Here is a 27,358-nt window from a genome sequence, read left to right as displayed (position 1 = left end):
TATGCAGTAGTCCATGCAAGAGCAGTTTCTTGCCCAAATGGCTATCAAACTCCATAAGGATTCTCTTTGATGCCCATATTCCTCTTGAAATAGATTGGCGCTGCCAGGAGCAGAGTGTCTCATTGTCATGAAAAACTGTAAGTTATTCAAACATTTAAAATGCCATATTCTATAATCTTTGAAAAATATGAAGAATGCCTATCTAAAATATATCTATGTGTGATGAAAAAATCAACTCTATGTTCTATTTCTTCTTACCCTAGAAAGCTAATGAATAGGTTGTGGCTGAATAACCTGAATTGTATCATAGGCATCTTCAAGAAAGTTGCAGGAATCAGTGACCTAGAAGCAGTCCAGGTTGAATGTTCTATTCTTCCCTTATAACTGTTAACTCATCATTAAATGGACTATTACTCGTCATTAAATGGTTATTCAGACAACATAAAAGCAGCAAGAACTCATCATAGCTTTGACATAGTTATAGAGATTTTATGATATTTGCTTTCCTTTACCAACCACTAGATGGGGATCAAATCATTGTTTTCATTTTAATGAAATATTTTTTTTAAATGTTTTATTTTGAGTTCTCAGAACTCAAGAAAAATGGCAATGGGTTTTTGATCCTACTGCACGTACTGGCTTTGTGGGAGCCTAGGCAGTTTGGATGCTCACCTTACTAAACCTGGATGGAGGTGGGCGGTCCTTGGACTTCCCACATGTCAGGGAACCCTGATTCCTCTTCAAGCTGATGAGGGAGAGGGACTCGATTGGGGGAGGGGGAGGGAAATGGGAGGCGGTGGTGGGGAGGAGGCAGAAATCCTTAATAAATAAATAAATTTAAAAAAAATTATTTTTCTACAAAATTTATATATTTGGTCCTCCCTGGTTATACATATAAAATCTGTCAGAAAACTTCTATTAAAATTTTTTAAAAATGCTCTTTTTCTACTTATGTAACTATACTTTTAGAAAAAGACAATGTATTAGGTAGAACATAGTCACAATGTAAATATGCTTACATATTGCAATACACAGTTTCTTAAAATCCTTCTCTTAGTCTTTACAAAAGCAACATCTATATTATAAACTTACAGTGACACTTTCATAACTTAGAAATAAAATTTCACAAGGACATTATGTGACTTTTTTAATATTGGTCTTGTCATTGCCTAAAAGCCCTTTGTTAATGTCTCACCAGAATAATGCACACAGTAATAACTTAGCCTAAAACTGGTTCTGGCTCAGTTGAAGAATCTCCCCTTACCAGTGGATTATGCAATATATAATTCACTAAATATTCTTTATATCAAGATCTATCAATTCTCACTGGTGTTTTTTGGTGTTGCCCAGTTAGGTCTCCAACCTTTAAATTCATGTGATTCTTCAGCTCCATGCTCTAGTGAGCAGTGACTTCAGGAAAATAACCAAGGGTGACATATAATCCTTTAATATATTTATTTTGTGAGTTAGCATTTAGGATATCATTTGTTTAGAAATGCAACTGGACTTAATTTGATAATATGAGTTGTAGAAGTGAGAATTCTTTATATTTTAGCATGACTTCTTTTAATTCCTTAGGATCTTTATGGCCACCATGTTATATCTTATTCTTCAAAGTGTATTATAATGTCCTTAGTATTTATCAAAGATCCACAGTAAATACGGGATCCCTTATGTTATTTCCTAATCTAATAAAGATGTCTATAGCTTTAAAACCAATGTTGATTAAAAATGTAGAAAAAGTGCATGCTTGATTTTTTTGTTTGCTCTATTGTGCTTTTTTAAAATTTGGAATATTAAAACTTTACAGATAATATTGTGCCTATGAATTTTTTTCTGTTTACATTTTGGTTTAAATATATATTTTCTCTTCCTTATTTGCTGAGATTTTTTTTATCATGAAAGGGTTGTGGATTTGTAAAATGTATCCTGTCTTTCTCTTTAGGTAATGACACATAGTTTATTTATGTGTTTATCATAACCAAACTTTTTATTTAATCTTAGAAGAAAGAGTCTTATATGGTCAATGATTTCTTTCTTAATTTTTCCCTTTTTTGTTTCTGTGTTCCATCAGTATATTTAGATAAAATTTCATTTTGTATTACTTTATAAATAATTGTTTTAATTTTATATATGTGAGTGCATTGTTTTTAGGAATGTATTTTAATACCTGCTGCTTTGTGTCACTTAATGTTCACAAAGTGTTTTTGGATCCAATGCTCAAAAGTTACAGAACTTCTTAAGCTTCTTGTAGGTGCTGGGAATCAAATTCGACTTCTCTGTAACATTAGCAATTGTTAATAACTGTTGAGCCATCTATCCAAAGCTTACCAATATTCTAATCCATATTTGACTTCTACGTTTTTCTGTAAGTCTTCTGTAAATTTTACATAGCTCGTTTTAAACCATTTAATTTATGTTTTGTTCATTCTATTAACAAAGAAATTGTAAAGGATAATAACTAAAAAAATTAAACACCTCTCTCATTCATGAAATTAATCTACAAAAAACTACATGGCCTTATTAGAGACAAGATCAGATGAGTCTCAGAAAAGATATCAACCATGAATCTCCATCTACATTGTGAAGAAGAGGTTTCCTGATGGCATCCCACTTCAGGACCTAGTGCTGAAAAGTTGTTCACACTTTATACATTGGCTCATTGAGAATCCCCATGTTGTTTAAAATTTAACCCAAGAAGACGCATCCCTAATGAGGATTGACCATTGAACTGACTCATGAGGTTATAGCATTATAGTAGGCATAATTTTTAATTCCCAAAGCAGTATAGTCAGAGTGGGATTTTCTGATAATCATAATCTATGTAAACTTGGATTCTGGGCACATTAGCAATAACAGGTATGGGTTCTACCTAATGGAATAGCACTTTAAATAAATAGAAAGTACTTGGTTAGTTCCATATTTACCCAATATTGAACGAGAGTATTGAGAAGTTAGGACACTAACATATATTGCCAGTGATGTTCAAGAGTTACTTCTCCCTCAAAAATATGCAGTGAACCTTCCAGGTCATGAACAGTTGTCAGCATATGAGGTATTTTTTCAGGACAGGACCAATTTTTCATTTTGGAGGCATAAGCAAGCATGTCCTAAGCAATATTCTGACAAAGTGCAGGACTCGGAGAAATCACAGCACAGAAAAGTAGTATAACTTGATATTATGTTTTATTATTTCCTATGATACATGGTAATGCAGAAGGAGTATCAGTATAGGGGCTAACACCATGGCAGTGTGAGTTTAGATACAAAGTGATAAATATTTTCTTGTCTTTATACCCTTGCATGATTGAGTTGTTGTACCCAAACCCAATTTATCTTCCTGTTCCTTGGGTGGGATGTTCTAAAAATACCTCCTTTACTCATTTCTCATAAATTTAAATAATGTCAAACCATTACATTTCTATGTTACAGACTAAAACTTCAGGAGTAAGTATTAAGTTCTTAAAGCCTAAACATTAATAAGGTAGTTTGAGTTATTTAATCAGAGGAAGAAAGGGAAAAGACAGATTTCCTCACTTATCACAGGCCTCAGACTGACAATTTGCTTATATTACTTCCCAAACCCATTATTTCCTCAGCTGGGCATTTTAGCAGTCAGGCTCCTGGCTAGAGTCCAGCTATCAGCTCGTAGCTTGATCAAGCCACAGCCTGACAGTAAACTGCTCCAGAGAAGGAAGCCTGCTGCTGACACCCGCGGGAGGCAGAGCCAATGGAGACTTAGCACAGACAGGAAAATGCTTAGATCCCTGCTACTTCTGCTCTGAGGAAACTGATCCTGTTTACTGTGCACGGAATATATTCCTGCCTCTTGAGCCATTTCTCCTCTAATCTTTATCTTCCCTGTCTCATCCTCAGAGTCCTGTATCATCTGCTGGGAGGACTAGGATAGACTGGAAATAATTATCGAACAGCGAACAATATGTGCTGTACCTTCACTCCATAGAGAAAAATCGCTCTGCAGTGGTAGTATTTACATGGCCGCTGGAGAATATCAGAAACTATTTTCCCTGTTTCACTGTCTTAGTACAAAATAGTAAGAATAGATATCTTACTATCCCAGAAGATGGGATATCCCAGAAGATGGGAACATCCTTCTGATTTTATGGGTTTCATAAATTCAACATTGCAATCTGGGTTCTATAGTAAAATTTAAACTCCTTTGAATTCGGTCATCCACTATATGGAATTTATTGATAAGTGGTGTAATCGGGTTAGACAGCATGGTACTGTCGCTATTTAAGAAATATTTACAGGGGTGGTGGAACTGACAATATTTAATTTTTCCAGAAATATCATGGCTCATGGAAAGTTGTTCTTTCCTTTATTGACATCTTATGATGAAAGATTATCTCTGATGCATATGTGGGGTCTTTTGCCTTACTTTTTTGTGATGTACGACCTCTGAGGAGGGAATGTGGTACAGGGATGCAGACTCTGTTAATTTGAGTAATGTGGTTGATGACAGCTTTTAGCTGCAAGTTTCCACACTATGTCTGTGTCCCTTCTCCACTGCTGGATCCTTCCATCTTCATTATGTGTGCAAAAACACTGCTGTCTACACCACAGACACTAGTGTCTACATTTCCTATGAGGATGTGAGCCGAAAGGAAAAATGGTTATAAATATAATAAGAAATGTCAGTACAAGGGGAAAATATATTTATTGTGTTCAAACAGGACTGATAAGATTTCACAATTAAAAGCTCATTTGTTTTTTACCAGCTCAGAGGCAAGTACCTGATAATCTATGAGTAGTAACATATAAAACACATATAAGTCAGTCTACTTGTGTGGGAGTTTCAAAATTTTAGGACATCACTGTATCTTAGGACTTATGCATTCTTTATAACAAACCTGATCACCACAATTTTTAAACTCTTAAGGAGATGTGCTATTCTTTTTCTTGATGATGACAGCTTTGTTTTTCTGCCACCTTACACGATGGGAATATTCATTTTTGCTTTAAGTTTTGTACCCTGTGACATAATTTAACTGAACAATCCATGAATAGTAGAATCTAGGTACAAATGGAAAATTATTGACTCATTATGTATTTTCTTATTTTTGAATAATGAATAATTTCGAAATAATACTTATTACTGAAACTTTTTTCTGTAACAGAGATGTATATTTGATATTTCTGAAAGAAACAAGAATTGAGTAAAGGAGGCCTGTCTAAAACAGCCCTCACAAGCAAAAGTGAGATGAGTTAGGTCTGGGTACTACTATTCAGTCACGCAGGGACATAAGAACAAGAAATCTTTCAGCATTTTGCATCTGAAATTGCATTGTTCTGTTCTTAGACCTTGTACAGATTCTCCTTCTAGATTATCACCTGCCATAGGTAATAGTTATGTATTATGACGACTACCCCTATTTTCTGTTTCTCCTAATATAATACCAACATCGAATCCATTTCTTAGCTTGGCTTTAGTTTTTTGTTTCTATTGAAAGTTCTTTTAAATAATAAATTTGGTTCCTATACACTTTGCTTTCACTTGGTATTATCATCTTACTAGTTATATTCTGAAACAGGCTAAGAATACACGACAATAGACTCTCAAGGTGTTTCACCACATTTATTTTCTTTGCAATCCTACCACAAATACTAATACTGGTTCAGAAATTTTAGCTATTGTTCTGCCAATCATCTAAATTTTTAAATGTATGTACTGTAATACTAAGCCTCCAGACTTTTAAAAAATTTTATAACAAAAACAGTTATGTTAAAAATTTCCATGCACATACAGTGGATCTACCTGAAAACATATTTCACAGAAAAGAGAGTAAGTCAATGTATTAAGGATGGTCTGGTGATTGGAGAGAAATTCTAGTGATTGGAATGAAGTAAATTGGTTCAAAATTCCAATTATAACATACTACCACTGTAGAGAACTATCTACAAGTATAAATTGGCTCTGTGAAACCAAAATTATCAAATGCATAATTTGCCAAAGGCATGAAGACAAGTATAGAAACAGGCTCTTTCATAGAAATGTGCAATTATTCCGAATATTCATGTATCCTGAATATTTTTTAAAGGAAGACCTCAGATTATTGCTTTATAAACATGACACTTGTTTAGCCAATAAGGATGAGCAGTGCAGGGCCTGTAAGTAACATTTCCACTAGAGAACACTCATCTCTTTTCAGGCAGATGAGTACATGCACATACATACATACAAATATACCTACATACATGCATAAAATATACATGCATGCATGCATATGTGCATACATGCATACAAAAATATAAATCCCTACATTCATACAAAGATACATATATATATATATATATACAAATAGAAATAAATGTTTTCATTCATAGAAGTATGCTTACATATGTACAAACAATAATGCATGCATGAAAAAATACAAACATACTTACTTTAAAAATACATACTGCAGAAAAGCTTAATTTCAGAATATAATATACAGGCTTGGGTAATATGACAAAGCATTACATCTGCTTCAGCAACTGATAAAAAAAAGAACCAAAACCACCCTGCTCCTGGAAGAGACCAAGGTTTTCATGTAAATATTCACGTTGTTAGTATAAACAGCCAGTTTGAGTACTACCTCCATTTGCCAGAATATGATTTTTCTTTTTGATAATTGAAGCCAGAGCCCTGGACAAATTACATTTTCCCTCACTCCCACTCTACATTAGACAGTTTCAGTTACAAAATACGTTCATGTGATACAAGAATGAATCAGGTGCTCTGATGGAGAGTTCCAAGAGCACAGCAGGATTTGTCTCCATGACTAGGATTGAGATCCTTATTGGTTCTTATTTCATGCTCAATGTGAGTGCCCACACACATTCAATCAGAGAAAGGAGTGCTTCTTACTAGTCAGGATCTAGCTATCAACCAATTCTCAGTTGGACCTGGGTATAATGAAAGCCCCATTGTACATTGATCCAGACAAGGCACCCTGCTTCTGACTTGTGCAGGAGGAGTCAGAACCTGGAGAATTTCACAAGGGCAGCAATGATTATATTCCCAGCATTAGCGCACCAAGCCACCCGCTCCCGCCCCCTGTGCAGCAAGTAGCTTCCTGTTTCTGCAATTACACCTTCCCTTTAAGATGTGCAATCCCTTCCTCAGCTCTGAAGAGGTATATCTTTTGTAAGGAAGATAAACCTTTGCAGATGTACATGTATTACAAACACTAGGGAGATCCACTGTGGGATTGCTATGGCATGGGTTCATTGTCAAGTCCTAGAGTCTATGAAAATATCACGAAAACATTTTGAAGATGTCATCCTACCTTTCCCCAGGCAAGGGAGACCAGAAATTATTAAACAGGACATATACTTTTTGGAATATACGAATTCTCGTACTTTGTTCTTCCTTCCTTGTCATTCCATTCCTCTCCATATCACTAGCCATTCATGAGGTTTATTGGAAATCAATTCGTTTCTGTTAGTGACAGACTATTGCTACATTCTCGACATGAAAGAAATGAACACACCAGGTTTCTCTGTTAATGCTTCTGGTGCTTTTGTGCATTTTGATCCCGTGCATGACCTGTGTCTGTTATCTCAGCCTCGGAGGACCACTGATGGATAGTAAAGTTGAGGCAAGAAGACACTGGTGCGATGGATTCATCCACATAGTTTTTTTCTGTCTTCTTTTCAATATAGATCAGTGGGGTTTTTAATGACAAGTAACATTGCAACATGGTCCCACAAAGTCTCTAGTTGATTTTAAACAGAGCCTGCCTGCCCATCGTTGTTTTGTTTTCCTTTCAGTATATACAGAAAATACATTTTGGAGACAATTATGCACTGATCTATGGGTATATCATTAAGCCTCTCTTTCTTTGCATTGCTCTCTCTGAATGATAGACATAGGTTTTATATAGGCCTCTGACCATTGTAGTCTCAGATTCTTGGACACTTGTTCATTATGCAGTATTTCTTCCATCTACTGGAGTTAATCATATTATTCAAATGTAGGGGATTACTGTCATTAATTTAGATGTTACTGACAACTAGGCCGAAAGTTGGGAAATGCAAAATATAACCTCAAAGACAGAAGAGGTGTAAAATATTTAGCGGCATATAAGGAATATCTGTTGTTCTCTGCTTAATATCTCCTGTTAGTCTTGCTTTATGATTTAGAATCTACACAGTGTATGCATAGCTGTATTAGCAGGATGCTCTGTGGAAATACAAAAAAATAACCTCTGTTGATGGTTATTGGAATTCATGTATTGATATCATGAAAAAAAATTACCATATTTTCTCAGGCTACGAAGCACAGAAATAAAAACTCTGAGTTCGTACAATTATGAGATTGCATACTTTGATGGGCTGCTACTGTACAGTGGGGAAACACTATGTCATTCTGACATTGCAAATATACCATTGCATGCTGTCATTATTTTTTATTTCTGAGTAGTACTTAATATCCATACCTGCCATACTTTCTTTATCTATTCTTCAGGTGAGGGGCAACTTGGTTGTTTCTAGTCCTGGCTATTACAATTAATGCAACTATGAATATAGTTGAATACTCTCAGAGTATGATCGAGCATCTTTTGGATATATTCCCAAGAGTAGAATTGCTGAATCCTGAGGTAGGTTGATTCCCAGTTTTATGATTAACCGCCATGCAGATGTCCAAAGTGGCTGCACAAGTTTCTATTTCCACCAACAATAGATGAGTGTTCCCTTTACTCCAGAATCTCTCCAGCATAAGTTATTATTAGTGTTTTGATCTTAGCCATTCTCACAGGTGTAAGATGGTATCCAAGGTTGTTTGAATTTGCATTTCCCTGATAGCTAAGGAAGAAGAACATTTCGTTTGCATGCAAATGAATAGAATTAGAAAACATCCTCCTGAGTGAGGTAACCCAGACCCCAAAAAAATGAATTTGGTATGTACTCACTCATAAGTGGATACTAGTCATAAAGGGCAGTGAGCCTATAGCTCGGGATCCTAGAGAAACTAATTAATAAGGTCAACCCCCCCAAACATAAATAGACCCACCTGAAAATTGGAATCAGATAAATATGTGAGAGAGGAGAGAAATGCATAGAAAGGGGGTAGAAGATGGATAGAGGAGGACTTTAGGGAATGGGATGGTTGTGATGTAGGAAGCACAGGTATGAGAGCAAGGAAAGAGATATCTTAATAAAGGGAGATATTATAGAGTTAGCAAGAAACCTGGTTCTAGAAAAATAACCAAGAACCCCCATAGATGAACCAAGCTGAGACCCAAAGCAATAGAGGAGAGGGTGTCTGAACTGATTTTACCCAGTAGTCAGACTGATATCTTCAATATTGCCATAGAACCTTTGTCCAACAACAGATGGGGAACCGAGGCAATGACCCACATCGAAGCACTGGATTGAACTCGCAATATCCAGTTGAAGAGTGTAGGTAGTGAGAGTATGAGCAAGGATTTCAAGATCTTTAAAGGGCCATCCACTGAGAAAGTTTGCAGAGCTAATGGTAGCACACCAACTCCAACTAGACTGGTAGTGAAAGAGCGTGAGAACAACCAAGCTCACCTGAAGCAGTTTTTAGGGTTGGTGCAGACTTACCAGAGATTGATAGAACACTGGGATGTGTGTCTACTGCATATACTGGCTTCATGGGATCCTATTCTCTATGAAAGTAAACCTTTTTGTGGAAGATAACATGGCAAATTAGAAAATAGCGCATCAAGCAGTAATTGGCAGTCCAGAATCACAAAAGGAGGCTTCAATCAAGCAAATACATAGCCAGATACTCAGCCCCAGAAGCAAATAAAGTATGACTCCCTACTTGCCAGGAGTTGTTTTTCAATTTATCAGTTAGAGTCACAGTCCAGGGTAAATGATATTTATTCCTCTCATTCACTTTTAATTTGACTTCTTCTTCTGCAGCACATACTTAGGGGAGTGTAAAAAAAATCGATAAGCATCTGGGACAGAAATCTCCAAGGTTACCCCACGATTTCCCTTAATTGCTGAATTTGATATTGCTCTGTTCATTGGTCCTTATTTCCTGCTTTATTTAAATACACACACTCCTTCAATCAGAGCCCAGGAGTGCTAATTAAAGCATCTGCAGTGTGGGTTCTTTCCAGTCGAGCTCTGGCTATTGTCCAGGACTCACAATAGGGACTGGTATAACCAAAGCCCGGTTGTACAATTGCCCAGACTAGGCAGACTGCTCCTCAGTTATGCATGTGTCAGAGCGGTGGGAAGCAGCAAAGGAAGAGATGGTTTGATTCCCAGCATTATAGCTCCGAGCCACTTGATCCTGTTTCCTATGCAGCAAGTAGGATCCTGGATTTGAAGGTACTGTTTCTTTTTCAAGATGTGAGATTTTTCTAAATTTCAATAGTCTCACATTAGTCTTAAACAGAATATTTTATGAGCATGATGTGGCTATGTAAAATCAAAATGGGTTTCAAATGCATCCATACATTGTGGAACCACAAATAATATTTTATGAACAAATGTGCAATTTCTGAGAGTATACAAGTATTATGACTATTTTCTTTTAAAAGTAATGCATCTGTTTATTGCTTAATCATCGGGACACTGTTGTATACAGTATTCAAACTGGGGACTTTCAGAGAATGGGAAAAATAACCTTTGCACTTACAAACAAGCATTTCATTTCAGGCACTAATATACATTGCATAAATGATAAATTGTAAGCATTTAAACATATGTGGGGATTCAGAAAAGGTATAACACAAGATGACAGCAGAAAGAAGCAATTGACAGCAAAGATTCATAATCACCCACCTACAGTCAGAAATTTCAGCTTTCAAGTACATAGCCTGGATGGAGACAATGGTATCAGATAAAGGATCGGACCGTACAGGCCTCAGGTTTTTCGTTTTGTTTTGTTGATATTTGAGTCCGAACCCAGGGAAATCACATTTTTTGCCTCACATGCAATTTCAATTTCTCAGCTTTAGCTGCAAAATAACTCCCGGTCAGGATAAGAATGGATCAGAAGCTCTGACGGAGATTTCCATGATTACCACAGTATTTGCCTTCTTTGCTGGAACTGAGATCACTCTCCTCATTGGTCCTTAATTCATGCTCAATTTGAATGCCCACATTCCTTCAATCAGAGCCCAGGAGTGCTAATAAAAGCAACATAAGGGCTGATTCTTCCCAGTGGGGCTCTGGCTATAATCCAGGTGTCAGTAGGACCTGGGTATAACCAGAGCCCCACTGATCAAGCACCCAGACTAGGCAGAATGCTCCTCACATATTCAGGAGTCGTAGCAGGTGAAATGCAGCAAAGGCAGGGATTGCTTGTTCCCAGCTTTATAGCTCCATATCACCTGATCCTGAGTCCTACGCAGCAAGTAGGATCCTACTTGAAGGTACTACTCTCTTATAAAATGTAATTGTTTTCTAAATTTCAATATTTTCACATTAATATTAGACAGACTATTTTACCAGTATTGTATAACTAGGTAAAATTGAAATCAAGGCCAAATGCCTGCAGACATTTCTGGAACCACATAGAAAGTCATATGAACGAATGTGTAGTTTCTGAAAGTATACAAGTATTGTGAATCCTTATTTCTAAAATGAATGCCTCAAGTTATTGCTTAATCAGTGGATACTGCTGGATACAGTATACAATTGAAGATGTTGAGAAGGGATGAATGTAACCTTTTCAATTACTACAAAAACAACTCATTTCAGGTTCTCACATGTATTGAATAATGGATGATGTTTAAGCATTTAAATATTGTATTGTGGAATCTGACATGGCACTTCAGAAAATGACAAACAGGAGGATCGGGATAAAGGAAGGTTGGATAGGGGAGCACGGAACCACAATTCTTAGTTAAGGGACCCACTTTAGGGTGGGCAGGAGAATTGACATTAGAGGGGCTCCCAGGTGCCCAAGCTGAGGTTCCCAGTTAGTTCCTTGGGCAGCTGAGGATAGGGAACCTGAAATGACCCTATCCTAGAGCAATACTGATGAATATCTTGCATATCATCCTAGAACTTTCATCTGGCGACGGATGGAGATAGAGACAGAGACCCACACTGGAGCACTGGACTGAGCTCCCAAGGTCCCAATGAGGAGCAGAAGGAGGGAGAACATGAGCAAAGAAGTCGGGACCACTAGGGGTGCACCCACCCACTGAGACAGTGGAGATGATCTACTGGGAGCTCACCAAGGCCAGCTGGACTGCTACCAAAAAAGCATGGGATAAAACTGGACTCTCTGAACATGGCGAACAATGAGGGCTGATGAGACGCCAAGGACAATGGCACGCGGTTTTGATCCTACGCAATCTGCTGGCTTGGTGGGAGCCTAGCCAGTTTGGATGTTCACCTTCCTAGATATGGACGGCGGGGGGAGGACCTAGGACTTACCACAGGACAGGGAACCCTGACTCTCTTTGGACTGGAGAGGGAGGGGGAGAGGAGGGGGGGAAGGAGAGAGGGGTGGGAGGAGGGGGAGAAGAGTGGGAGGAGGGGGAGAAGAGTGGGAGGAGGGGGAGAAGAGTGGGAGGAGGGGGAGGGAAATGGGAGGCTGGGAGGAGGTGGAAATTTGTTTTTTTTCTTTCTTTATTGTCCTTTTATCAATAAAAAAAAGAAAATGACATCAGAAAGAAGCAATTTTCAGTGAATTCATAATAATCCAAATTCTGGCAGAAATGGAAGCTTTTATGTAGATAGCCAGGATATAGGCTCTGGTAGAGGAATATAGGATCATCCCTTGTTTTGGACATGTTTTTTAAAATTAAAGTCAATACCGAGGAAAAATGACATGTTCCCCTCACATCCATATTCAGTTTGCCCCTTCAGCTATAGCACACCTTCGTATGGGAGACAGGAATGAAACAGCATCTGTGAATGAGATCTCTATGTTACCAGAGAATTTGCATCCATTGCCAGAATTGAGATCACTCTCGTTATTGGTTCTTTTTTTTCCTGGTCAATTTGAATCCACACCCACCTTTAATCAGAGCCCAAGAGCACTAATAAAAGCATCAGCAGTGCGGGTTCTTGCCTGTCAGGCTCTGGTTATAGTCCAGGTCACATTTGGACCTGGATATAACCAGAGCCTGACAGTACAATCAGCCAGATTAGGCAGACTGCTCCTCACTCGTTCAGCAGGCAGAGTCTGTGAAAATCAGCAAATGAAGGGATTTTATGAATCTCAGCATTGTAGCTAAAAGTCTTCTCCTCCTGTCTCAGCTGTAAGAATTAGCAGGCTGGTTCTTAAGCTACTGCTCTTCTATTCATATTTGAAACTGCTGTGTCAGTCTTGAGTGTTGTATCTCCTGTAAGAAAGAAATTCAAATTCAGACATTAGTATCTGACATACACTAGGAGAACTAAGCTCTTTCTGTGCCCTGTGAGATATATTCTGTGAATTGCTCCTGATTGTCAGTGTTTATCAGCAACCCTTTGATTCAATGAAAATATCAAGCAATAACCTTCACAGATGCTGCTGTTCCTATGTTCAAAATCATGGGTATACATAAAATACAACAATTTTATTTGTTATGGTCCTGCTCCCACTTAGGGTCACAGGTTAAAATCTCCAATGTCAATTTTTATTTCTTGTGTACTTCGCCTGTATGTACCTATTACAAAAGTACAGCAGATATAATAGTTTGATGCCAAGGTATACATTCAGGTCTCCGACAACAAATGTTGGAAGTGGGGAATGCAAAGGACAGGATCAGAAAGAGTAACATTGCAGAATGCTTAGTTATATAAAACCAACATCTCTGGGGTCTCTGTAGAGCAATAACATCAGCATTTATTTTGCCTTTCTGATTATCCTATGGGCATGTCTGAGAGACATTTCTTGGTTGATATTTGATCTTTGAGGACCATTCAAATGTGGTAACTGAAAACTGGTAGGGTTGACTCTCTATCTCAGTTTTTCCTGCACTTTCTGGGGTGATCACAGTGTGATAAGCAGCATTGCTGTTGGTGTCCTTCAACCCTGGGCAGAAGGTCTGCATGGATGTAGCTGAATCAGAGGCGGCATGTAAACTATTCTATATCAGTGAGTGTACTCCCTATTTTATACCTAAATAAATTCTTTAGAAACTTTTTCCAGACTCTTATGGTGTCACAATATACAGGAAAAAAATCCCAGTGTGACTAGAGATGGTATTCATGTATCCTAACCCTTATCAGAGTTTCTATTGTTATTTAATGAGCTGATGGAGAAAATGAGTCTGATTTTCTAGGGGATGCTTGATGAGAGAGGCTAACTATTTTTCATGACGTGATCTGGACTCTGTTACCTCACAAATTACTTGAATGATTTCAATTATTAAAGAGAGGGAAAGCATAGGGGAACTTCAGCTAGAATAAAGAGAGTGGTGATGGAAAAGGAAATCTAATGTAGGGAAGGAGTGGACTTTTCAAAATGCAAAAGTTTATGCACACTAACTGAAGCTAAGAGAGAAAAATGAGACAACACAAATTTAGACACAGTTGTAATTACTAATAAAAAGTAACAGGCATACACAGAGATTTTTTGAATCTATACATATATTTTAAGAATATCTCTTCTAAAATAACTACCACTCTAAAATTATTTTTCATTGTATAACACTGTGTGACATTCTGCGGTAAATGGGTATGTCAGAAAAGATTTTGAGAACAACAATTCTCTCATATTTATTAATTTATTCATTTATTTATGTGTTTGTCTGTTTGTTATTTCTAAAAGTCTCATTTTACTTTTGAATTCTGAGTCCTTGCCCTCCAGTCCTCTGACTCACGCTATCTGCTCCCTATCACATACTATCCAATCATCTTAGAAGGTGATGCCTCTCAAGGGTGCCAACAAAATTTTCACATCACTTGAGGCAGGACCAGTACCTTCCCACTTTATCAAGTTTGAACAAGGTATTCCTCCTTATGGAACTGGCCCCAAACAGGCAGTTCATGCACTAAAGATAAACATTGCATCCTCTACTAGGGGTCCCACAAACTGCCCATGTCAGACAACTGCCACCTACATTCAGAAAGACTACGGTATTCTATTCTGTTCAGGCTCCCCAATTTAGGTCTAGAGTGAATGAGCTCACATTTACTCAGGTGTACCTAACCCCTCAAGGCCAGTCATAGAGATAGGAATGATATTATGAGCAAAGGAAACAAAGACATGATGGAGAAAACCTACAGACTTCCACAGAAACAGCAACGTTTCCTTTATAATTTCAAAAAAGATTTGAAAGGCAATCTAGTAAATTAAATACATTAAAAAGTTATAAAATTCAAGTATATAGTTATTTATTTTGTGTAAACTGACACAGGAAATTATGATTCATCAACAAGTTGTACTGGTCTGCCGAGAGTCATAATCAGAAAATGTTGACAGAAATCGTTTTTGCTAGATAATGAGCATCAAGACACATGAATATTCATTGACACTACTGGCTGAATTTGACTATTGTTCTTTTTTTAATATGTACTTATTTATTTTATATGATGACTGTAACCTTCCTTCCATCCTCTCCTCCGAGGACCTTATCCCACCTCCATTCCATTCCCCATCCACAACTCCTTTGTATTTGCTCAGAAAGGGACAAGACTTCCAGGGGCATCAGCAAGCATAGCAGGGCTGCAAAAGGTCTGTCTCAAGTGCCACTTTCCTTAAAACTCATTGGAGTTTTCCTTACATTAGTGTTCTTCCTGATCCCGTTGTTAATTGTAGCTAGAACACAGGGTATACTTTTATCTTTCCCTTTCACTTTCCCTGTTCCTGTTGTATAAGACAGTGAGGAGGGGAGGGGGAGAATAGATGATTCAGTAGCTCTGGTGGAAATCACCTAGGTTACTGCAGGCTTTTTTTTTCTTCTGCGTTCTATGCTGACGGTTGAGGTCTCTCCTCTGATTGGTTCTAAATTAATTAATTCTCACTTAGAAGGCAATACTCCTCCAATCAGAGGCAAACACAGCGAATAAACATTTCCTCAGTTGGGGATTTTAGCAGTCAGGCTCCTGGCTAGAGTCCAGCTATCAGCTGGTAGCTGATCTAGCCATAGCCTGACAGTAAACTGCTCCAGGGAAGGAAGCCTGCTGCTGACACCCGCGGGAGGCAGAGCCAGTGGAGACTTAGCACAGACGGGAAAATGCTTAGATACCTGCTATCGCTGCTCTGAGGAAACTGATCCTGTTTACTCTGCTCAGAATATATTCCTGCCTCTTAAGCCATTTCTTCTCTAAGGTTTATCTTCCCTGTCTTAGTCTCAGAGTCCTGCATCATCTGCTAGGAGGACAATATACTGCTGGAACAATTTTCAAACAGTGGCCAATGTGGGCTGTTGTTTTACTCCACCGTGAAAAACTGCCCTGCAGTGAGAGTATTCATATGGCCGCTGGAGATTCTCAGACACTATTTTCCCTGTTTCCCACTGTCCTTTAGTATAAAATTATCACATTAGATATCTTACTTATTCCTATCCTGCTGCCTTCAGAGGTTTCATAAAAAAACACAATACAGCAAATAAAAAAAATCAAACATGGATTTTTCTCCACATTGCTACTCAACATTTGTTATAAGTCTAATACCAACTGTATTAGATGATGTAATAACATAAGGGATCTCGTATTTACTATGGACATTTGATGAATTATAAGGACAATATAATACACTGAGGAGAAAATGGCGTAACTTGGTGGATTAAAAGATCCTAAGGAATTCAAAGAACTCATTTTAAAATATAAAGAATTCTTACTTCTCCAACTAATATTATCAAATTAAGTCAGTTGAATTTCTAAACAAAGATATCGTAACACTAATTCATAAAAGAAATATACTAAGGGATTGTATATCACACTTGGTTATTTTCCTGCAGTCACAGCTCACTAGAGCATGGAGCAGAAGAATCACATGAATTTAAAGGTAGAATAATCCCCTGGGCAACATAGAGAAATTACTAGTGAGAATTGATTGATTCTTGATATAAGCAATACTTAATGCATTTAATAGTGCATAATCCACTGGTAAAAAGACATTCTTCAACTGAGCTTGAACAAGTTTTTAGCTGTTTTATTATTGTGTGCATTTCTCTGCAGAGACCTTAAGAAAGGGCTTTTATGGAATTATAAGACAGATATTAAAAAGTCATGTAAAGTCCTTGAGGAATTTCATTTCTAAGTTATCAAAGTGTCACTGTAATTTATTATATGGTTGATGTATTTGAAAAGACTAAGAGAAAGATCTTAAAAAAATATGTATTGCAATATCTAAGCATATTTACATTGTGACTACATTCTACCTAATTCATTACCTTTTTTTAAAAAGTATAGTGACATAAGTAGAAAAAACACATTTCTTTAAAGTTTTAATAGAAGTAATCTGTCAAATTTTATGTGTATAACCAGGAAGGATATATATATATGAATTTTGTATAAAAATAAAATATTTCAAAATATATTTCATTTAAGCCAAAAAAAATTTGATCCCCATCTAGTGGATGGTGAATTATAGCAAATATCAGACAATTACTATAACTCTGTTAATGATATGATGATTTCTTGCTGCTTTTATGTTGACTGAGCATCCACTTAATGATGACTTCATAGTTATGAAGAAAGAAATGAACATTCAACCTGAGCAGCTTCTAAGTCACTGATTCCTGCAACCTTCTTGAAGGTGCATATAAAGCAATTTAAGTTACTCCACCGTGACATTTTTACTAGCTTTCTAGGGAAAGATGAAATAGAACATCAAGTTATTATTTTAATCACACCTCTTCAAAATGAAATGTACATTTTGCGTTGTCATGCAGTTACACTTTGACATATGGGAACCTTCTAAATTCATTTAAATCCATTTTCCAAAGAAAGACACAGCAATCTCAGCAAAGTCTTTGGCACGCGACTCTTGCACACATATTTTTCTTTCATTATATGATGTATATTTTCTGCTGCTTTGATGAAGCACTGCCCTACAACTATTTATAGCAGGAGAATTAATTATATTGAATTCTTTTGACAATATAGAGTCCACTATTATGAAAATTCATTTTTAGTGCCTAATGCATGTGTCTGGAGGCAGGGACAAAAACAGAGAGCATGGTAATTCTTCCACCCTACACTTTGAATTCATATGCGTCTCCTAACCATCTCTACAAATCATTCACTTACCACATAGGAATGGCCCTCAAACATCAATTATCAACCAAGAAAAGTTTCTCAGATATGCAGATAGGATAATCATAAAGGCAAAAGGAATGCTTATGATATTGCTGTACAGAGTCCCAGAGATGTTTGTTTTATATAACTGAGCATTGTGCAACGTTTCTCTTTTTCTGATGTTGTCTTTGCATTCCCCGTTTCAACATTTGTTGTCTTAGACCTATATCAATACCTTGGCGTCAAACTAATATATCTCCTGTGCTTTTCTAATAGACACACGTAGGCAAATTACACAAGAAATGAAATTTGACATTTTAGATTTAAACCTGTTACCCTATGTTGCAACAGGACCATAACAAAAATAATTTCCTGTAATGTATTTCTATGTACACCCATGACTTCGGTGATAGTACCAGCAGCATCAGCCAAGGTTACTGCTTGATATTTTCATAAAATCTAAAGCTTACTGAAGAACACTGACAATCAGAAGCAATGCACACCATATATATCTCACAGGGGGCCGAAAGGGGTCTAGCTCTCCTAGTGTATGTCAGACACTAACCTCTGAATTCAAATTTCTTTCTTACAGGTGATGCAACACTTCAAGACTGAGACAGGGGTTTCAAATCTTAATAGAGGAACAGTAGCTTAAGAAGCAGCTTGCTAATTCTTACAGCAGAGACAGGAGCAGAAGACTCTTATCTATAATGCTGGGAATCATAAAATCTCTGCATTTGCTGATTTTCACAGACTGCCTGCTGAGAATGTGAGGAGCAGTCTGTCTAATCTGGCTGCTTGTACAGTCAGGCTCTGGTTATATGCATGTCCAAATGAGACCTGGGATATAGCCAAAGCCTGACAGGCAAGAACCCACACTGCTGACGCTCTTATTAGCGCTCCTGGGCTCTGATTGAAGGAATGTGGGCATTCAAATTAAGCATGAATTAAGGACCAATGAGGAGAGTGATCTCAGTTGCAGCAAAGAAGGCAAATACTGTGGTAATCATGGAGATCTCCGTCAGAGCTGCTGATCCATTCTTATCCACTGGAAGTTATTTTGCAGCTAAAGCTGAGAAATTGAAATGGGATGTGAGGCAAAAATGTGATTCCCCTGTGTTTGGACTCAAAAATCAACAAAACAAAACACCTGTGGCCAGTATGGTCCAATCCTTTATCTGACTACCATTGTCTCCATCCAGGCTATGTACTTAAAAGCTGCAATTTCTGACTGTAGGAGGGTGATTATGAATCTTTGCTGCCAATTGCTTCTATGTGCTGTCATTTTCTGTTCCCCACGTGTCTTTAAATGCTTACAGTTTATCAATTATCTAATATGTATATTAGTGTCTGAAATGACATGCTTGTTTGCAAGTGGAAATGTTATTTTCCCATTCTCTGAAAGTCCGCAGTTTTCATTCTGTATGCAACAGTGTCCTGATGATAAAGAATAATCTGATGCATTACTTTTAAAAGGAAATATTCATAATACTTGTATATACTTAGAAATTGCACATTTGTTCATAAAATATTATTTGTGGTCCCACAATGTATGGATGCATTTGACTTTAATTTGCTTTTACATAGCCATATCATACTCATAAAATATTCTGTTTCTGTTTCATACTAATGTGACACTATGGAAATTTAGAAAAAAAACTCATATCTTGAAAGAGAAGCAGTACCTTCAAAATGAGAATCCTACTTGCATCACAGGACACAGATTCAGGTGATTCCGAGGTATAAGGCTGAGAATCAAACAATGCCTGCCTTTGCTTCTTTCCACAGTTGTGACTCCTGCAAAACTGAGGAGCAGTCTGCCTATTCTGGGCAATTGTACATCCGGGCTTTGGTTATACCAGGTCCTACTATGAGACCTGGACTATAGCCAGAGCCTGACTGGAAAGAACCCACACTGCTGTTGCTTTTATTATCACTCCTGGGCTCTGATGGAAGGAGTGTGTGCATTCAAAGTGAGCAGGAAATAAGGACCAATGTAAGGAACAACTCAATTTCAGCAATTAAGAGAAATCTTGAGGTAACCTTGGAGATCGCTGTCTTAGATGCTTATTGATTTTTTTGTTTTTAGTCTCAGCTAAGTGTGTGCTGCAGCAGAAGAAGTGAAATTGAAAGTGAATGAGGAGAAATTGTCACTTACCCTGGTCTGTGACTCTAATTGATAAACTGAAAAAGAAGAACTTGTGACAAATAGCGCTTCATCCTGTATTTGGCTGCTGGGGCACAGTACCTGGCCACCTACCTGACAGACTGGAGCCTTCTTTTATATTTCCTGGCTGACAATTACACTTGTTGGTCTAATTTTCTGATTTGCCAAGTAAAACTTCCCCAACTTAAATGATTATATGCTTGACTGTTAGCTCTCTTCATATACATTTAAATTCTTTATCTGTCTAGACAACTATACACATTTTTATAGATATGTATATATATTTATATATGTATAAACATTTGTACCTCGCAGACATAAATATGATTGTGTGTCCTGAATGAGATGCTTGTATTGTGAGTGGAAACAAAGAACTGTCAGGCCCTGCTCTGAACATTTTTCAGTTGTCAAACTGTAGGCAACGTCATGAAAATTAAAAAATAATATGAGGTATTAATTTAGAAAGAAATATTCATATTGCATGCATAAACTCAACAACTGTTTATTTGCTTTTAAGGTTTCTTTGTGGCTTCACACATATCTGTATGCATTTGGCATTAATTGTGGTTTCAAAGAGCCAGTTTATACTCATAACATTATTTCAGTATTAATATGTGAAAAAGGACATTATTAAAAATTCACTACCTTTTCTTCACAAGAATTACAATAATTTCTCTAAAATCAATACTCTCTCCTTAGTATATACGCTTACTCTGTATTTTGTGACATCTGTGTTCGGGTAAATGGTTTGTGTGCATGATTATGGAATCTATTACTAGCACACTATCAGGCCCTGAGGGCCTGTGAGGAAATCTGTCTTTCCCCTTGCATCATCTGATTAACTAACATAAATTACCCTGATAATGTATACTTTATAAGACTCTTACAGAGGATATAGGAATGTTCCATTGTTTTCATACTGATAGAATTATGCATGCAAAATTTGTTGGCGATAATTTGTTGATGTTAAGTGTGAAAGTTTCCTGAAATATGCATCACAAGCTAGATGCATGCAATGGTATATTAGCAATGTCAGAATGACATAGTGTTTCTAAGGGTATGGAAATAGCCAATCAAAATAGGCAATCTCATAATTACTAAGAAATCAGAGTTCTTATTTCTATGCTCCTTAGCCTGAGAAAAAATTGTAATGATTGTTTGATTCTTTTTATTAAATGAATTCCAATAACAGACAACAGTGGTTATTATTTCCTACCATGCACGTTGCTGATATAGCCATGCAAGACACTGTGTCGACTCTAAATTACCAAGCAAAAATAACAGGAGATATTAAGCAGAGAACCACAGATATTCCTTTTATGCAGCTTAATATTTTCCTACTTTTCTATTTCTGAGGTTATTTTTTGCAGTTTTCCATTTTCAGCCATGCTGACAGTATAGTCTAAATTAGTGGGAGTAATCTCCTGCATTTGAATAATAGGATCAACTCCATTAGATGGAAGAAATACCACACACACAGTACAAATGTCCAAGAATTAGAGACTACAATGGTCAAAGGCCTAAACAAAAACTATGTCTATCATTCTGATAGAGGAAAACAGAGGCTGAATAATAAAATGTCCTGCGGAGATGGGGAGAGAACACAAAACACAAACAAACCCACGTGTATAAGTTTATTAAGAAGATCTGTGCAGAGCAGGTCGGGGAATGATGAACAGATGGGGTGGAAGAGGCCGTGGGAATGGTGCTTTTAGCTTTTAAAGGTTTCCTAGCACGTGCGCATGAGGGGAAAGATGTTGATGATGGGCAATGCTACGCCCTGCGCCTGCGCACAGGGGCTCTACGTCAGACGCTGGTGAGGCAGTTGGCTGGCGACTCAGGCATGAAGACGTGCCCACTTCTCATGCTGATGATGGGCGATGCTTCTCCCTGTGCCTGCTTATGGGGGCCTCTACGTCAGATGCTGGTGACGCAGATGGCGGGCGACACACGCATGTGGACAGGGGGTACAGGCGCCAGCTTCAGAACCTGGAAGTGCAGCCTTACATATTACTAAAGGAATTACATTTCACTCTTCCGTTTATTATAAAAATTTCGGGGGGGATTAAGTTTCTTAATGCGTAGGGAATGGGGCGCAGCCAGGTCCCTCATAATTGCTTCCTGCTGACTTTGTGGGCATCGAGTGGTTTGGGGTGTCCGATGCATCCTGTCTGGTCACATTCTGTCCACTGGCGTCCTTGAGTGGTTGATTAAGACTGCATTTCTTCGGGCTTTGAGGAACTGGAGTCATCTGATGGCTTGGACCCCGTAAGATGCTGGAAAGACAAAAATTATGTTTAGGAGAAGAAAAATTAGATTAATAAAGGGGAGGTTTAAGATGAGGGGGGCTTAAGGGTTTCTGAGACCAGGAATTACAGAGAAAGAATAAAATGATGGATGAGGGGGGTTTAGGGATCCCCAAGACCAGAAATAAAAGAGAAAGAATTAAATGATGGATGGGGGTTTAGGGATTCCCAAGACGACGAATGATAAAAAAATTAAATGATACTTAGTCTGCCTGAGTCTGGTCCATTCAGGTGGGTCAAACTGGCTCCCTGGAGCTTAAAAAAAATGTCTTAAAAAGAAATAAATTCTAGATATATTAACTGTCCGTGATTACTATGATGAAGTGTATTATGGCATTACCTCAACATCCAGGAGACATTGCTGCAGTCAGTGATGAACCTGTTATGTTAAGGAACCTGTTAAGGTTTTGCTTACCACCTGGGCCTTTGACAATCCTTGTACCTTTGGCTCGATGTCTGATGATGATTCCTGTAACAACAGCTGAGTGGTTATTTGGAAATTTAAGCATGGCATTGGAGGTATATGGAGAAATTGTATATAGGAAAAGGAGGAGAAGGGCAAGTCTATTGGCACAAGGGAGTTAATTTAATAAGGATGGGACCCTTATTTTCCTTGAACTGGAGTAAGGGAGGCTGAACTTGGTGTCCTCTGGAACCTGAGGGAACAGGGTTCTGTCTGAGTTACTGTGTATGAGTGGTCATCTTGAGCTGGAGGGGTAAACAATTTAAAATGTGACAGGTGAATCCAATGAGGAATTCCCTCGAGCTTGGCAGCTGTGGGAGTCAAAAGAATTACTCTGAGAGGACCCTGCCATTTAAGGGAAAAGGGTGAGAGACTTTGACCTGAGGGAGAAAATAATACCTGATCTCCTATTTTAATCGGCGGTGGGCATGGGTTAGCACATGGTTGAGGTTATGAGTGGTCGGTAAAATCCCACAGTAGAGAGAGAAGGTGATATAGTAGGGGAGTAATCAGGTAATCAGGAAGGGGAGAGGTTTAGGTGAGAGGCTGGGGGTAAAACTGGCCACCCATACATGAGTTCGAAGGATGAGATGAAATGGGGCTTTTGGGGAGAGCCCTAAGCCTAGGGAGGGCCAGAGGCGAGAGTTTTACCCAGTCAAGGTGAAGTTCCTGTGACATTTTAACCATTCTAACTTCCCTGAAGACTGAGGGTAGTAGGGGATATCGAAATGCCAGGGAATGTTCAGAGCCATTGACAAGTTTTAAGAAATCTGGGAAATGAACTCAGGGCCATTATCTGAATGAAGAGAAGTTGGGATTCCAAACCGGGGAATGATTTCTCAGAGAAGAGCATCAGAGACTGTCTGGGCTCTCTTATTAGTGGTGGGAAATGCTTCAACCCACCCAGACATTGTATCCACTAAGACCAGGAGATATTTAACTCTTTTGACTGTGGGCATTTGAGTAAAATCCAGCTGCTAGTCAGTTCCTGGAAGGGGGCCCCTGGCCCAGTGGGTAGGAAAAGGGAAGCTACGGTATTTGGTCTTGGGCTCTGAATTTTGGCAGATCTGACAGGAGGCAGTGATAGCCTTTAGGAATTTTATATCCTCAGGGATGGGGGGGAGATGAGCCTTAACAAAATGAAGTAGAAGCCGGGCAGTGGTGGCGCACACCTTTAATCCCAGCACTCGGGAGGCAGAGGCAGGTGGATCTCTGTGAGTTCGAGGCCAGCCTGGTCTACAAGAGCTAGTTCCAGGACAGGAACCAAAAAGCTACAGAGAAACCCTGTCTCAAAAAATCAAAAAAAAAAAAATGAAGTAGAGCTTTGTTATTAGGATGAAAGAGCTAATGTAGGTAGGACAGGATCTGTTGGGTGTCAGGAGGTGTCTGTGAGAATTTGGGCTGTACTGTAAGGACTCCCTAAGGTGACTGAGGTAAATCTGGGCTTTGGAATGCTGCTGTCTGAACTTCTTGGTCAGCCCAATTATTTCCCTTGGAAATAATAGAACTGTCGGTCTGATGAGACCGACATTGAATAATTCCTATAGCTTTGGGGAGATTTTTTTATGGGCTTTTAACAGGCCCATAATGTAACCTGAGTTAGTTATGGATCCTTCTTTCGTCCTAAGAATCCCTCGCTGCTTACAGATAGCTGTGTGGGACAGGAGGATATGAAAGGCATATTTGGAGTCTGTGTAAACATTTAAAGATTGTCCCTTCACTCACTGAATGGCACGGGTGAGAACTATCAACTCAGCCTGTTGATTAGTGGTATGGGCCGGGAGTGCCTGTGCCTCCACTATCTCAGTATCTGATACTATGGCATAGCCTGCTCTACTGGTCCCTTCATATAAAAAGGAGCTGCCATCTGTATACCAGGTATAAGTGGCCTGGGACAGTTTACCCTCCTGTATATGTGAGGGGTAGGGTAGTAGGTCCTCTAGGACCTCAATGCAGGAGTGAGATGGGGAATCATTAACATTAGGTTGAGGTATGAGATTTGAGATATTAAGGGGTGGGCAGCATTGAAAAGTGAGTGTGGCATCTTCTACTAGTGCCACTTGGAGGGAAAGAACTTGTGAAGAGGGTAGGGTTTGTAAGCCTTTGTAAGTTAAGAGGTGGGACAGATTGTGGTGGGAGAAGACAGTGGTGGGTGACTAAAAGGTTAGTTTCTTTGACACATGAAGAAGAAGCCACCCCACTAATTTGGCTCAGGTAAAACAAGTGATACAAGGGAATGAAGAGACACCCTCAACATTTTTAGAGAGGCTTAAGGAAGCAGATAAAATGTATACCCCTTATGACCCTGAGGAGCCTGGGCAGGCCACTAGCGTTTCGATGTCTTTCATTTGGCAGTCCAGCCCAGATATTAAAAGCAATCTACAAAGATTGGAGGGTCTGCAGGGATATACCTTACTGGATTTGCTGAAGGAAGCAGAGAGAATCTTTAACAAAAGGGAAACTCCGGAGGAGAAGGAGGAGAGATTATGGCAGAGAATGAAAAAGAATTAGGAGGAAAGAGACAAAAAAAAATAAAAAAAATTAAGCAGGCTGCTGGCCACTGTAGTTCAAGGACAAGAAAGAAAGGGAGGTAGGCTGGGAGAACGGAAGGGGGCCAAAGTGGATAATGACCAATGTGCCTACTGCAAGGAACGAGGACACTGGATCAGGGCATTCTCACTTCCTGCCGATCGCCATGAAACACCCCTCTCCTGCCGGTAAAGACGCCAGGGACTGGGGACTATCGGCCAGTGCAGGATCTGAGAGAGGTTAACAAAAGGGTGAAGGACATACACCCCCACGGTCCCCAACCCTTACAATCTATTGAGTACTCTGCCACCATCCCAAGTTTGGTACACCATATTGGACTTAAAGGATGCTTTCTTCTGCTTGCAGTTGCATCCTGAGAGCCAGTCCCTTTTTGCCTTTGAATGGAAGGACCCATATCTTGGACTTTCAGGTCAATTCACATGGACCAGGCTTTCCCAGAAATTTAAGAATAGCCCAACCCTCTTTGATGAGGCCTTACACCGGGACTTGGCAGACTTTCGGGTTCAGTACCCCGCCCTGATATTGCTCCAATATGTTGATGACCTCCTTCTGGAGGCAGCCTCGGAGAAAGAATGTGAGGAGGGCACGAAAGCCCTCCTAAAAACATTGGGACAATTAGGATATCGAGCATCAGCCAAAAAGGCTCAGATATGTCAGAAACAAGTCATTTACCTAGGTTATCAATTGAGAGATGGACAGAGATGGCTGACCGAGGCTCAAACAGACTATCACTAACATCCCTGCCCCCCAGAACCCAGGCCAGCTGCGGGAGTTTCTGGGAACAGCAGGATTCTGCCACCTCTGGATCCCAGGGTGTGCAGAGATAGCTGCACCCCTGTACCCCCTAACCAAGCAGGGGGCAATGTTCAGATGGGAAAAGAAACTGCAAAAGGCTTTTGAGGACATTAAAAGGGCTTTGCTAACCTCACCCGCATTGGGCCTTCCAGACATCACCAAGTCCTTCAAACTGTTTATAGATGAAAAGCGGGGCTATGCCAAGGGGGTCCTGACCCAGAGACTGGGCCCCTGGAGGTGTCCTGTGGCCTATCTGTCCAAGGAACTCAACCCAGTCGCATCCAGATGGCCGCCCTGTCTATGGATGGTAGCATCTATTGCAGTCCTTACCAAGGATGTAGGTAAATTGACTCTGAGCCAGCCATTGACCTTCCTGGCACCCCATGCAGTGGAGGCCTTGGTCAAACAGCCTCCAGACCGCTGGCTTTCCAATGCCCGCATGACTCATTACCAAGCCATGCTCCTGGATGCGGTCCGGGTGCAATTTGGACCTGTGGTTGCTCTCAACCCTGCAACCTTGCTCCCCTTGCCAGGGAAGGCAGAGCAACATGATTGCCTCCAGATCCTTGCAGAAATGCATGGGACCAGACCGGACCTGACAGATAACCCTCTTCAGGATGCTGACTACATCTGGTACACCGATGGTTGCAGCTTCCTGGAAAACGGGGAATGGAGAGCAGGGGCAGCAGTAACCACGGAGACAGAGGTACCTTAGGCTGAAGTCCTACGAGCGAGCACCTCAGCCCAAAGAGCAGAACTTATCGCATTGACCCAGGCACTCCAGATGGCAGAAGGTAAGAAACTTAATGTCTATACGGACAGTTGATACGCCTTTGCCACTGCCCATATACATGGGGAAATTTACCGAAGGCGAGGGCTGCTGACCTCAGAGAAAAAAGAAATTAAAAATAAGACTAAAATCTTGACATTACTCAAAGCCCTATTTCTGCCCCAAAA

At 39.2% G+C, this 27,358-nt stretch overlaps 1 long non-coding RNA gene across 1 annotated transcript in view; it reads left to right on the top strand.

Annotated features, from left to right (window-relative positions):
- LOC142837379 (uncharacterized) overlaps positions 1-21,388 on the top strand; it is a 30,150-nt gene extending 8,762 nt beyond the window's left edge. The window contains exons 3-6 of the long non-coding RNA XR_012908259.1: positions 2,255-2,368; positions 8,474-8,606; positions 19,909-20,116; positions 20,216-21,388. This is a non-coding gene — a long non-coding RNA (uncharacterized LOC142837379). The remainder of the gene's footprint in view (positions 1-2,254; positions 2,369-8,473; positions 8,607-19,908; positions 20,117-20,215) is intronic.
- Positions 21,389-27,358: the final 5,970 nt, after the last annotated feature.

Source organism: Microtus pennsylvanicus, chromosome 18 (assembly GCF_037038515.1).
Source record: "Microtus pennsylvanicus isolate mMicPen1 chromosome 18, mMicPen1.hap1, whole genome shotgun sequence".
Lineage (NCBI taxonomy): Eukaryota > Metazoa > Chordata > Mammalia > Rodentia > Cricetidae > Microtus > Microtus pennsylvanicus.
Note: the sequence above shows the minus strand (reverse complement) of the source record. Positions and strands in the feature narration are given on the sequence as shown.